Source organism: Armigeres subalbatus, chromosome 2 (assembly GCF_024139115.2).
Source record: "Armigeres subalbatus isolate Guangzhou_Male chromosome 2, GZ_Asu_2, whole genome shotgun sequence".
Taxonomy (NCBI): Eukaryota; Metazoa; Arthropoda; class Insecta; order Diptera; family Culicidae; genus Armigeres; species Armigeres subalbatus.
Genome location: NC_085140.1, coordinates 323,490,372 through 323,505,316, shown reverse-complemented (window position 1 = coordinate 323,505,316; position 14,945 = coordinate 323,490,372). Strand labels below are relative to the sequence as shown.

The 14,945-nt window shown below is 38.7% G+C and overlaps 1 pseudogene; it reads left to right on the top strand.

Moving 5' to 3' along the window:
* Window positions 1-361: 361 nt before the first annotated feature.
* On the top strand, window positions 362-13,873 carry LOC134209917 (alpha-aminoadipic semialdehyde synthase, mitochondrial-like; annotated as a pseudogene).
* The last annotated feature ends 1,072 nt before the right edge of the window (window positions 13,874-14,945 follow it).

Sequence of the window (14,945 nt, the reverse complement as noted above, 5' to 3'; positions counted from 1 at the left end):
ACTAAAAAGTGTGTTTGCAGTTGTATTGCAACAAATAAAAAAAATAGCCACGAATATTAAATCGTCTGCTTTCCCTTGAATGAACTATTTATATTCATAAATTCTATTTTGATTGAAACGTGCAAAACATCATATTCATTCCAGTGGCGTAACCATAAACAGTGATTCGTTGAGGATCGGTGGGTTGATTTTGAATGTGATTTGAGCTCCAGGACGTGATGATCTGAGCTCCAGGACGTGATGATCTGAGCTCCAGGACATTATGAAGAAAGCAGTTCACAATAAACCATGAAAATATTTTTTTTACATCCATGAGTCGATATCGAGTCATAGATCATCGGACCTGCTGGGATCCTTGGCGATGCACGGATACATCATTAAGGACTTGGTTAATCGGGTAGATCCAGCGCCGTACACGTCGTGTTCGAATCGGCATATTTCGTAACTTCAATGTACCTTGGATTTTTCTTCACCAAAAGTTAGGTTACTTTCCAAACTATCGAATGAAGGTTGTTTCAAAATATTTTTTTGAAATTTTGTTTGCCTTTTTGCCTTGTACAAAAAGTTGTACCATTTCACTTCGAAAACGGTCTTTTTATAGAAGTCCTGCGATCTTTTGTAGGATTTAATCTAGGGAGAAAAATTATGTTCCGCCAATTTTGATAAATCTTAGCGAAACTTCCGAAGGAATACCTGAAGCAGTTCCTGAAGGAAATTCTGGAGAAATGCAGAATTTTTTATTCGTAAAATCCTTTGAGAATTTCTTCAGAAATTCTTTTAGGAATTCTTCCCTTTAATAAAACTATACGAAATAGCTGAATTCTATCCAATATTTTTTTGGAAGAATTCTTCCAGAAATTTACTGTACTGAAGAAAGGAATAGTTTCTGATGGGATTCCTAAAGGCATTTCCGAAGGAGCACTGAAAAGACTTTCCGAAGGTATATCTGAATTAATTCCCGAAGGAATGTCGGAAAGAACTTATGAAGGCATTTCCAACAACATGTTTGAAGGATTTTCTTATGGAATTTTCAACGGAATAGTCGAAGATTTCCTAAAGGGATTTCCGAAGAAATTCCAAACGGAATTTTGGAATGATTCTGTAAAGGATTTCTTGAACGTATTTCTAAAGAAATTTACAAATCATTTCCTAAAGGAATTCCTAAAAAAATCGAAATAATTTTAGAAAGAGTTCTCAAAGGATTTTCTAACGATATTTCTGGAAAAAAATCTAAAGGAATTTCCCAAGAAATGTTTGAAGGACCTCCGAATTTCTATACGAATGTTCTATAGAAAATATGAAAAAAAAAACCCAGATCAATCCACCTAGCGTTGGTGGTGCCTTTCTCGCGCATTAAAAAATAAGAAAAACACATAAGAAAGGTCGAAATAGCACTTTAGGGGGATAGATTTTACTTTTTCCATCAATTCATATGCATTTGCGGTCATTTGAATATGACTGTAATATGCTGCAATATCTGAGAAATTATTTTTTTTTTTGTTTCTGAAGGGGGGACCCTTGGCAGAAAAACAATGTTTTTTCAATAACTTTGGAACGCAATGACCGGTCGAGCCGGATTTCAATAGGGAAAAACCAGACCGCAACCCGCGTCGACTGAAACCGCGGCGAGTAAATCAAATAATGCTAAGTACCAGAAAGTGTTTCTCACATTTTTGTACTCACACACACCACGATGTGTTTATTAAATTCACCAGAGGCAATGGAGCAGGTACCATAGAAGCAAAGAGCAAAGTGATGCAGCAGTTGCAACTCCCTCTTGCCAGATTACCGACTGGAAACGAAAACACGGCAGCATCCTGGTAAACAAACACAATGCACTTAAGTATCATTTTTTTTTTTTTTTTTTTTTAACTAATTTTGTTGATAATTATCTAATACCTGCATTCATTCATCTTAGACTAGGTGTTCGTGTTTTCTTAACACTTCTATCATCCTTATTTGCTATGTTACGCTTTTAGTTATTAATACATTTCAATTGCCTCTGGCAGTTAAATTTTTCCTCTGGTTGAATTGAACCATGTAGGAATTACAATGTTTTCAACTGAAACTAAACTTAACCTATTTTATACTAAATTTACAAGGAATTAATCGTTGCAATAGAAGATTGCAACGATTTTTATCTAAGTGGAAATTATTTTTGTTGGACATTTGTTGCAATGTCTCAATATTAGAAATTCTGTAAAGTTCGTAATTGGTACTATACCAGAGCAACTTCAGAATCATTTTCAAAATTTTATTTTAGATCCTCTGGAGCACTTTCTTTCTGGTATTACCCAACAACTAGTCCATATTGGCACAGCATACAACATGGCGGGTCTAAAGATTTGTTTGGAAATTAAAAATTTGTTCCTAAGTCAAAGTTTTGATTTTCTGTTTCTGGATATAGGCACTTAATATATTTGTTACATTTGGCAGAAGGCCTTCAATGTGATTTTTAAAGTTAATTTTGATCTAGCAGAGTCCTAAATATTTAACCTTCAGACCAATTAATTGAACAACCCCATTCATGGTATTAATATGTCTGCTAGAAGGTTTCAAATAAGAAGCTCTCGGCTTATGTGGGAAAATTATAAGCTGAGTTTTGGAAGCATTCATTGGAAATTTTCCATTTTTGTAAAGTAAGTGGAGAAGATATTCAAACTTTTTGCAATCTACTACAAATATTTGAAAACTATCACGAAGCCTTGTAACTGAGAGCCCGTGTCATCTGAAACAAAGATTTTGACACCCTGGTGAGTAAATCAGGTAAGTCAGAAGTAAAATGTTATACAAAATGGGCCACATTATGCTGCCTTGGGGAACATTTCCAGCTCTTACAGGTAATCTATCAGATTTAGAATTCTGATAAGTTTACCTGCAGTGAAACGATCTGATAAATAATTTTGGATCAGTTTAATAATGTACAGAGGAAAATTAAAATTCATCAATTTTACAATCGACCTTCATGCCAAACACTGTCAAATGCTTTCTCTATATCAAGAAGAGCAACTCCAGGCGAATATCTTCCAGATTTGTTGAGCCGAATTAAATTCGAAACTTTTAATAACTGATGATTGGTTGAATGCTTGGCGAAAACCAAATTGTTCATCAAGCAAAAAATAGAATTGTCATTAATATGAACCATCATTCTATTTAAAATAATCTTTTTCAAACAGTTTGCTTATTGAAGAAAGCAAGCTGATTTAGGGCGATAACTAGAAGCCTCAGCTGGATTTTTCATCCGGCTTCAAAATTGGAACAACTTTGGCGTTTTACATTTATCTGGAAAGTATACCAATTGGCTTATTTGTTAAATAAATTAACCAAAAATGATAAAGAGCTCTCAGGAAGTTTTTTGATAAGTATGTACAAATACCATCATCACCCAGGGCTTTCATATTTTTAAATTTTCTAGTAATAGATCTCACTTCATCCAAATTAGTTCCCAACGAAGGTCAAAAACATTATCTTGGTTGAGAATGTCCTCGAAGCTCCATATAACCCTGATCCTCAATTGGACTAGTGAGACCTAGACTAAAATTATGGGCACTCTCGAACTGCTGAGCAAGTTTTTGATTGCCTTTTCGCCATTGGTTAATAAAATTTTATTTCCTTCTTTAAGCGCTGGAATTGGCTTTTGAGGTTTTAAATTTCGTTAATTTCAAAAGGGAACTGAACTGGGATCCAACTTCGAGACATTATTCTCAAAGTTGGTATTTCTCAGAATAGCGAAACGTTTTAATTTTCATTTTGCAAATCTCATAAATAACTTTCAACGCGGGATCAAAAAGTTCTTTAGTATTGCCTTGCCTCCACATTTAAGACCGGATCAGTAGCTGAAGATCGTCGTCAATAATAATGGAGTTAATTTAATTTCATTTAGGAATTGCAATGCCTCTGGCTTCGACAATTAAATTTGTCAAAGACGGGTGCAATCAATAGTAAATATCATCGGCCTCAAATGTCGGTCCTTCCGAAGATCTGGAACCGTAAAAATACCCAATTCCAAAAGTTCGCCCCAGAGCTTCGAGATCGTTTCGTAATAATCTATCCGCGAATTATGGGTGCAATCAATATTGAAAATCTTCTGTGACCTCCAAATGCTACAGAAACGGTCCTCCTCAAGGTCCGGAACATCCGTAAAAAGGCCAAATCTTAAAATTGATCCCAGAGCTCCCTATTTTTTTGTAATTATTTATTCTAGCAACTTGTGGGTGCAATCAATAGTGAAAGTCTTCTGTGGTCCACAAATGTTCCAGAAACAGTTCTTCGGAAGATCTGGAACATAAAACAAATAAAGAGATGTCTGTTCCAAAAGTTCATCCCAGAGTTTTGTGATGTTTTCGTAACCATCCATTCTGGCAAATTGTGGGTGTAATGAATGTCTTCTGTGACCCCCAAATGCCCCCGAAATGGCCCTCCGAAAGATTCGGAGCATACGTAAAAGTGGCCAATTTCAAAAATACATTCCAGAGTTTCGCGATTTTTCCATAGCCAATCATACCGACGAAATGTCTGTGCAATCAATTGTGAAAGTCTTCTGCGACCCACAATTGCTCTGAACGATCCTCTGGAAGATCCGGAACAGCCGTGAAAGTGGCCGAAAAAAAAAACCTTCCAGAGCATCACTATTTTATTCGTAACCATCCATACGGGCGAATTGTGTGCGCAATAAATTGTATAAGTCTTCTGAGATGACCGACGACCCTCCGAAATACCCGGAACATTCCAAAGTGGCAAAATCGGCCGTTCATCTCAAGCAATTATTTTCGAAACTGTTTAAATCAGCGAATTGTTTATACAACCAATAGTGAATGTCTTCTGTGACCCGAAAAGACCACAATACGGTCCTCAGGAAATCCGAACATCTGTAAAATGGGTAAATCCTAAAAATCTTCCCAGAGCTACGTATTTTTGTTAGCATTCATAACGGCCTACCAAAAGTTAATTACAATCGATTTTTTAGAAAACATTGTTAATGACATGTTACGTCTGTTATCGACAGTAAAAGTCCTCTTTCATCGCCAACAATTACAAAATGGTTCTCCGGAAAATTTGGGACATCCGTTAAAATGATTAACTCCAGAAGTTTATCCCAGAACTCCACATTTTATTTCGAACCATACATGGGGAAGAAATGTGTGTACCAATGATCAATAGTCAGGAATTTTCCTGTGACACGTCCCCAGAATGTCCACTAAACGGTCCTCCTCGGTCAGGAATATCAGTGAAAATAATGAATTAAAAGTTCATTCCACAGCTTTGCTAATTTTCGCTTCCATTCATATGGGTGAATTATGTAGGCAATCAATAATGAAAATTCTCCGCGATATGCAATGATAATAATCGTCGAACCAAGTACGAGACACTGCAGACGGCCTTACTGTTGTGGTCGAAATACGTATCTGTCAAAGGTACAATCAAGTGGTGGAATCAAATGGAATTGTATGGAATTGGAATCGTCTTATGACAAGTAAAGACATTCATCCGGAAGTTGGTCCAGTAATCCGGTGATCCCTTCGGAAGTTCATCAAGTAATTCATCGAGAAGTTCCTAAAGGCATTCCTCCGAAGATTCTTTCGCGAGTTGCTCTGGGAACTCCTCCGAAAGTTCTTCCAAAAGTTCTTCCAAAAGTTCTTCCGGGAATTCCTCCAGAAGATCTAAAGGAAGTTCTTCTGGGAATTCCTACAGAAGTCTCTCCGGGAATCCCTGCTGAAGTTCTTCCGGGAATTCATCCGGAAGTTACTCCGTGAAATTCTTTAGGAATTGGCCACTTTTGCGGATGTTCCGGATCTTCCGGAGTACCATGTTGGGTACATTAAAGGGTCAAAGAAGACATTAACTATTGATTGCATACACAATTCGCCAGGATGTGTGGTTATGAAAAAATGCGATTTTTTTAGATAAGCTTTTGGAATTGGAGACTTTTACCGGATGTACCGGATTTTTCTTAAGCATTTGGAGGTTACAGAAGTAGCTTTCACTTTAGTTGATTACCTGAATTTGCCTAAATGGATGGATTTACGAAAAAAATCGCAAAAAATCTGGGATGAACTTTTGGATTCGGCCTCTTTAACGGATGCTCGGATCTTCTGGAGAATCATTTTCGAGGCATTTGTGGGTCAAAGAAGGCTTTCACTGTGATCACCAACAATTTGTCAGGGATGGAAAAAATCCACAAAGCTCTGGGATGAATTTTCAGAAATGGCTTTTTGGATGTTCCGGATCTTCGGATGACCGGTTTTGTGTCATGTATGGAGGCCACAGAAGATTTTTTATTATTTATTGCATTCATAAAACCAATTTTGCGAAGCTCTGGGATGAAGTTTTGGGTGGTTGTTTCACGGATGTTTCAGATCTTCCGAAGGACCGTTTCTGGAACATTTGGAGGTCTGAAGATTTTCATTTGGTTTTACATTCATAATTCGCCAGGATAGATTCTTGAAACAATCGCGAAGCTCTGGGGAACTTTTGGAATTGGCCATTTTGCAGATATGTTCCAGATCTTCGAAGGGCCGTTTCTGAGTTTTGAGGTCATAGAAGACTTTCAACCTTGATTACATCCACAATTCTTAGAATGGATGGATTTGCGGAAAAAATGCGATGCTCTGGGATGAACTTTTGGAATGCCTCTTTACGGATGTTCAGGATCTTCGGAGAACCATTTAGGGGAGCATTTGGGGGTTACAAGAAGACTTTCACTATTTATTGCACGCATAATATTGTCACCAGGATTGATGGTAACGAAAAATCGGACATTTACGGATGTTCCGGATCTTGCGAAGGATCGTTTTGGGACATTTTGCGAACTTCATTGATTGCACCCATAATTGACCAGAATGGATGGTTATGAAACAATCGCGAAGCACTGAGGCGAACTTTAGGAATTGGTCATTTTTACGGATGTTCCACTTTTACGGATATTCCGGATCTTCGGAAGGACCGTTTCTGAAATATTTGGATGTTACAGAAGATTTTCATTATTGATTACATTCATAATTCGCCAGGATAGATTATTACGAAACAATCGCGAAACTCTGGAACGAACTTTTGGAATTGGATCGTGAGGAAATCTTGGGTCCAAATGGACCCCAAGCATGATGTGTCAATTTTTTTTTGTGGCTCCCCTCCAAGATTATCTCAGAGAATCTTAGTTTCCGAAAGTTAGGAAAAGTCAGAATTTTCTAGATTTTTATCTCGTTGCGTTACAAAGTTACAGCGTTGTTTTGGGTGTGCTTGGGTCGAAATGGACCCCAATACACTAGGAAGGTTAATAGGTAAATATTTATGCAGAAATTATATTTAGATTTTTTTTTCCATAAAATCCTCCGGGATCCTTAAGGAATTCCTTTTGAAATTCCTCTAAAAATTCCATTGGAAGTTTTTTTTTAATATTCCTTCAGAATTCTTTTTAATATTTTTTTTTAGAAAATTCCTAATTTTTTTCATTCCTTCATGAATGTAGGGTCGGTGTACCAATTGTCGCTATACATAAGAACAACTATTTTTTTGAATAAGTAAAAAGTAGCATGTGGTGGACTTCAAGCGAAAGGTTTTACTGCCTGCTTGCCTTAGAACAACTGTGAAACGCTTCTGAAAAAAATTTGTTATTATCCTCAAAATTGATTAATCCATGTAATAGGAACGCATGCCACCAGTTGTAGCACTATTCTTAATTTTGGTTCTTTATTTGGCAAATCTCATTGTTTTCTTATGGGACTGGCCAAATTACAGGACCACTAGTGCGATACATTAACTGGTGCAGAAAGGCTGAATAAGAATTAAAAGTAAAATCATTTTTTTGGAATTTATGTGAACTTTTGCTTGTTTTGGGGGAAATCAACGGTGTTTCCGTCTCATATAAATGTGCTTTATCGATATGAACTTGGTCTGCGGTGATTCGAATGGTCATTCGGCATATAAAGCACTAGATTCCTTTCTCAAAATCAGTCAATGTTTTCAAATAAAATCTGCCTTCTTTTAATCAAATGATGAAGTATCAATTAGAAAACACAATTATCCTGTTGATCAATTGGTGTATTCATTTTCCGATCGGAAAAAAACCGCGAATCTGTACTGGCAACTACGAGGCAAGGCCAGGTACACATGACAGCTAGTTTCTACTCGTATCGTTATATCAGAGAATGTACGTTATATCGAGTGATGTTATATCGATTGTACGTTCTATAGGGGGTTCGTTATATCGAAGATTACTTACGCAAAAAATATGAATTAGATCGAATGATCGAGTTTATCTCGCTAAAGTGTTATGTTGACTCCACTTCTTGTGTTATGTTGACTTCCTTCATTCCGTTTTTTTTTGTCACATTACACTTATATGTTTTATTATAGGGTGGCAGCGATAAGATGACACACCTGAAATATTTAATAATACATGATCCACTAATTTGGATCACATTCAAACACGAGTGAAAATTTCCCAAACTAAACTAACTATAATGAAACTTTATTAATTTTTAAGTCATTGTACCAAAACTCAAATTCAAGAGAAAGGTGTCCCTAATTCAAGTTTTTGTATTAAATATTAGCAGACCAGACGAACTTCGTTTCGCCTAAAATTGATTTATTCTCTGATTAGTATGCGAGTTATGCAGAAATTTCTGTTTCATTTGTATGGAAGCTCCTTTTTCCAGAAGGTGAGGGGTTTCGAACCACAACAGAAACATATCTTCCCTTCCAAAACTTCCACATGCCAGATTTGGTTCCATTTATTTGATTATTTCTCGAGTTATGAGGTAATTAGTGTTTCATTTGTATATAAGCCCCCTTTCCTAAGTGGGGAGGGGTCTCAAACCATCTTAAGAACTTTTCCCGGCCCCAAAAACGTCTGCATACAAATTTTCACGCCTATCGGTTCAGTAGTTTCCGAGTCTATAAGGTTCAGATAAACAGAAAATGGATTTTTATGCATATAGATTTCAAGTGTATCATCTTATCGTTGTCAAGCTACATATTCTGTCAACGGTCTTTACGGTCATATAGGGCGGGAAGAATTTTTAGTCCTCTCGTTGCTACTAGAGACCGAGTATACCTCTGCATCTCCACGATTGTCTTGAGATAGGACATTGTGTTAGCGTGCGAACTGTAAAGACGATAAGAAGCGCACAACTTAATTTATTTACCGGCCGTAATACGCAGAATAAATTTTGGATGATCGCATGACCATTCTGCATACCTGCCAACGTCAGCCACTCGATGATTTGCTGCTGAAACGCGATAGACGCCATCCATGCGAATACATTTTTTAAAGGTCTCCCTCCGACGAGTGCTTGTGATTCTGATACCGACTTTATATTTATTCCTTCCAGTATCCCCACTGATGTTGCGGAACCGCAACCGACGCCATTTTTTTTTTGCAATTAACCCTTTCTTTTCATAAAATGTTTGTCCTAAAAAGAACCGAATTTAAATCCACAATGCGCCTTTCTAATCACTCACTCAGCAACCGAACGTTAGTCCAAACCATGCGTAAAAATGTTACGGTTGCTGCTGCTGCCCGACGGCCACTCGATGATTTCCCGCTAAGACGCCACCATTTAGAATAAATCTTCAGTTCCACCACTGGTGTTCCGGGACTGTAACCGACGCCAGTTTTGCAATCGAGCCCAGCCCGTAAGTTGCATGATTCTAATCTGTGGTTGCGATGCACGTACGGGATTGGTTAGTTCACCGTCAGTTAGTTTGTTAGTTCTATGAAAATACGTACGTTCGTTAATTAAATTCAGTTTTTCACAACAAATGTACATGCCAAATGAAATCCAACAACCCAAATGCATTCCACAAGGCCCATTCTACAAAATTTAAACTTTATTCTAAAAGTGAGGAGCCGAAATTCCAGCTTTGCAGAGAGAGAACCGAATTGTTCTATGAAAAGACGTACTTTTGTGAATTGAGATTCCGTTTTTCACTACAACAATTGAATGTGCCAAATGAAATCCAACAACCCACATGCATTTTACATAAGACCCATATTCACCAAATTCAAACTTTATTCTAAAAAGTAAGGAGCCAAAATTCAGCTTTGCAGAGGAGAAACCCAAATTTCTTTGAAAATACAGTGAACGACTCTCCCTTTACTCTCGATATTGAAGGGACCATCGAGTTAGAGAGGTATCGCAGATAAGGAATTACATTTACGGTTTGGCGAATGCCGTTTAGTGAACAGATTAAAATGTGACTTTATTAAGTGAAGTGAGAAGAGAGAGATGTTCGAAGTAAATGTTGAGCAGTGAGAAATGAGATTTTTCAAATGAGTACAGAGTAGTGAGAAGTGAGTACTGAGAAACGGAAGTGAGAATTGAGTAGTGAGATGTGTGCAGTAACATGTGAGTAGTGGAAAGTGAGAGATGACGAAGTGAGGAAGAAAGTGGAGTGAGGAAGTGAGTTGTTGATAGTTGTGAAGTGACAAGAAGAATGTGAGTGGTGAGGAAAACAGAAGAAATAGGTGAGAAGGAGAGAGGATAATTGTAGGATGAAAAGCGGATGATGTTAAGTAGTGAAAGAGTGAGTGGAGATGGCAAGACAGGAGAAGGTAAAACAGAAGAAGGAGAGAGAAAAGAAAGAAGGAAGCAGAAATAATAGCCATTTTTCACTTCTGTGTTCCTCAGATCCCTCACTTCGCCCTTCTGTACTCCCTTCTCAAAACTTATACTTCTGTCCTAAATTTCACCTTTTCAGCCTTCTCACTACCCCCTTCTGACTTCACTATCTTCGCACATTTGTTCTTCTCATCTCCCTTTTACCACTACTTCCAATTCTCACTTTGCACTTCTCACTATTAATTTCTCACCTACTTACTTCGCACATCTAACATTTATCAACTCATTTTTCACTGCTCGTACTTCTCACTTGTAACTATTATATTTCACTTCTGATTTCTGTTTCTGTCTCATCGCTTTTCACTTCTAACTTTTCACGTCTCAGCTTTTATATTCTTACTTTTCATTTCTCACTATTCACTTAGATCTTCATGCACTGCTTAACTTCTCTTCTTCACCTCTCATTTCTCAATTTCCCACTACTCACCTACTCCTCACTTCTTACATATATTTCTCCATTTACACTTTTTTATTTTCAATTTCTCACTTCTCACTTTTTACTTTTCATTTCCCACTTTTCACTTCACCCCAACTCCACTTTTGACTTCCTTTGCCCATCTTCTACCCTTTTTTGCTTTTTAACTTCTTTCACATTCAACATCTTATATCTTGCACCTCTGACTTTCCATTCTCACTTATCATATTTCACTTAACTTCTAACTTTTTATTTCTCATCTCACCTCCAAATTTCTCACTTCTCACTTTGTATGGCTTTTCTACTTTCTCCCACTACTTATTTCTTGCTTATTTACTTCAAACTTCTTACCTTCCAGCATTTCCCAACTTCTCATTTCTCACTTCTCACCTCTTTCTATCTCTCACTTTTTTAATTTCTCCTTTCTAACTTTTTCCTCTCTCATACTTCTAATTTCTCACTTCTCGTTTATCACTTTTCACTTCTAACTTCGTCGTGCATGTTTTCTTACTGTTTCTGACAACATCGAGTTAGAGAGGTAGAAAATGCTTTGAAAAGATTACTTCGGCAAAGGAATATTGAGTAAGGGAGATGTCGACTTACTTTGGAGGAGCGCAGTATGCTAGATTCAAGGAACTTTGAATTTCATCTGAGAGTTGAGAAAATATCGAGGTTACAGGAATATCAGAGTTAGGAGAGTTCACTGTACGATACCTTTTGTGAATTGATTTTTCGTTTTTAGCAACAAATGTGGGTGCCTGACGTAAGTTGCTAAAAATCTGGGCCTTATGACTGAATCTTCAGCGAAGAAAAATCTTTCAAGTACACTGAGAATGGTTGAAGGGAGTAAAACACTGTTGACTATAGTGTAATCAATATCTATTGCAATTTGTTGACACTAGTTTCAATTGATTCTGCCAAATTTTGTTCTTAGAGAAAAACGATTATTCTTCGTAAAAGTTTGCTTAAATATGCACGTAATTGGCAAGAAGGACGTGATTTTCGGATTAGTTGTATTATTCTCTCTCAAAGATATCCACAACCGGCAAAGCAACTGTATAATCCACATACAGCTCAAATTACATCGTCATTTTATTATTAATAATGGATTTGATTAATTTATCAACAGCATACTTCCTTGGGTATTGATCATTTGAACAAACCCAATCATCGCCACTACACACCTCATAAGACACGTTATCTCTGAACTAACCCACTTATCAACTGAATTTGAGTAAGCGCTTGTCCAACACGCCTCAGATTGTGCACTGATTTGCAAAAATAAAAAATACGGAAAAATAAGCTACAGTTACCGAGCAGTACGCGCTTTTTTTATAACAATGTTGGACAGATGAATGGACTGTATCGTGTACAGCCGCTATGTATGCGCAGCGTATGTTGAGAGGCAATCTGCGATAAGCGAACTCATTTGGATTTTTGATTATGGTTTATTTTTGCAAACCCGGACCAATAAAATGTTCGTAAACTGATGTATGGTCCAAATATAGGTATATTTTTGCATTGATGTCGAATAGCTGCGTTTCGTCTTGATTGCTCACATGGAAAATGTTGACAAGCCTAGTTAAATGATTTCGCCTGGAGGTGTGACTGTTGTGACGCCAATATCCGTACCCTGAAGTAATGAACAGTCCATAAAGCAATAATAAACTAGATTTACACATTTCGCAAAATGACAGGCATGATAACAGAGATTTACGAACAACGGAAAAAACAAAGGTCGACAATTGACGAAGTTTCTGTTCCTGATTGCAGAGCTTATCTTAACGCTGCTGGCGCCACTGTCCAAGAAGATATCAGCTTGAAGCTTCCGTTCATCTTTGGCGTTAAGCAGGTCCCCGTGGACGCACTCCATACCACAGAAGACCTGCTTCTTCTCTAGCATACTATAAAGGCACAGGAATCCAATATGCCCCTCCTGGATGCCTGTCTGGAGAAAAATATTCGCCTGGTCGACTACCCAAGAAGTTGATGGACCGAAATGGGCGGCAGCGATTAAAAAGTGGCGTTTGGCAAATACGCCGGAAGTAGCTGGTATGGTTTAATATTCTACATGGATTCTCGGCCTTGCGATTGTTGGCCCTGAGGCCACCACACACCTTTCATGGTATTGTTTTCTAGATCTTAGGTATTATATAACCAGCAACACAAATCATCCTCTGTTTCTTTTAGCACGTGGGACCAGCGCATAACTACCGTAATTTCATCAATGGCTCGACAAGCGGTTCAGGATTGTGGATATGAGAGATCGCACTTGGCATGATGCCCAAATCCATTGGACCGTTGACGTTACATCTTCACCGGATCTGGGGAAAAACGCCGTCTCTGCAAAGGGGCAGCAGAAGTCTTCCAAGAGCTACCCATTGAGTATGTAATGCCGCCGGAAAGTTTGCGCAAGGTTTCAGAACATGGCAGCGATCAGGAACAAGCTATACGCATGTAGAAGTGAGTCGATCCGATCATCTGGAACGCAACCTGCGACGGTGGCGGATTCGACGCCGTTGAATACGATCAGTACCCCGAGCGATATATTTCAACGTTCAGTACAAACATTGCCACCTTACGCCTCAGTTATCGCTTGGCGAATGGCATCACTGGGCTGTCGGAGCACGCAAAACTTATTACCATTCCTGATGCAAAGATCTTCCATTAGCCTGCGAACACTCCCATGGTTACCAACCAGTCAAGAGTGCTCCCTGCACTACCACATCGCATGCTGGCTATCTGTGATATCTCGCGGTGATCAGTCGGTGGTTCCATTGAGATTTATGCCGAACGAGTGCACCACAATCGATACGCCATTCTGTTTGTACGATGCTGATCGCAATAAAGATCAAAAAAGAGCTTCAAAAGGACCGGAAGGCGTATTAGTATGTTCGATTGATAATATGCCCTCAACTGCCAAGAGAATCCACCGACTTCTTTGGAGATCTGCTGTATCCGTATGCTTTGGATATATTACAAGTGACGCATCGAAACCTCTTGAATCACACAATTTCTGCCAGCCCGTTGAAGGCGCCATCATATCGCAACAATGCGACTTACTCCCGGATATGAATACCATCAACGAAAGAACTTCGCCGAAGCCAACTTTCGATCGACGACATAAAACTGAAGGATCGTGCGTTGGAAAGAAGCGAGTGTGTTAGTTCTTCAGAGCTGGCTTCGTATCGGCACCTTTGGTGGAGTACCTTCACAGGGAGTCTAATGTCATTGTTATCAAAGTGGGTTCACAAATCAAGGAAGATAGCCGACCGGCTGGCTAATCCTTCTACCAGAAATTGAATCGGTTTACATAAACGTTTGCAGATGAGAGTACAAATTTGCAGGAATTGTATGCGAGGAAAAGTGATGTTGTGGTTTCGTTACTGCCGTATTCGTTGCACCGGGCTGATTGCGGGAAACACTGCACGTTGCCGGTAGGACTCATTTGGTGACGGCTAGTTATTTGAACGACGCGATATCAAGGCTGACTAGATGAAAGTGCCAAGAAGGAGGCGGGAGTAACTCTCATGAACGAAGTTGGCTTGGATCCCGGCATCGATCATTTTGCTGGCCCTGGAATGCATACACGAAGTACAAGAAAGGTGGAGTAGTCAGATCCTTCGGCCGAGCTTCTGTGGTGGGCTACCTGCACCAGAATACTCAGATAATCCCCTGCGATACAAGTTCTCGTGGTCGCCTCGCGGTGTTCTTCTGAACACACTTTCTGCTGCAAATACCTGAGCAAAGAGGGACAAGTGGTAGAGAAATCTCCAGGAAATTGGTGATCTAATGACAGCTCCACATGCTGATCTCGACTTCCCCTGCCCGGATTCGCACTGGAAGGATTCCCCTAATCAATTGACTCCACCAAGTACCAAGATTTGCTTCTATGGCCTCCCAGGGGCGCA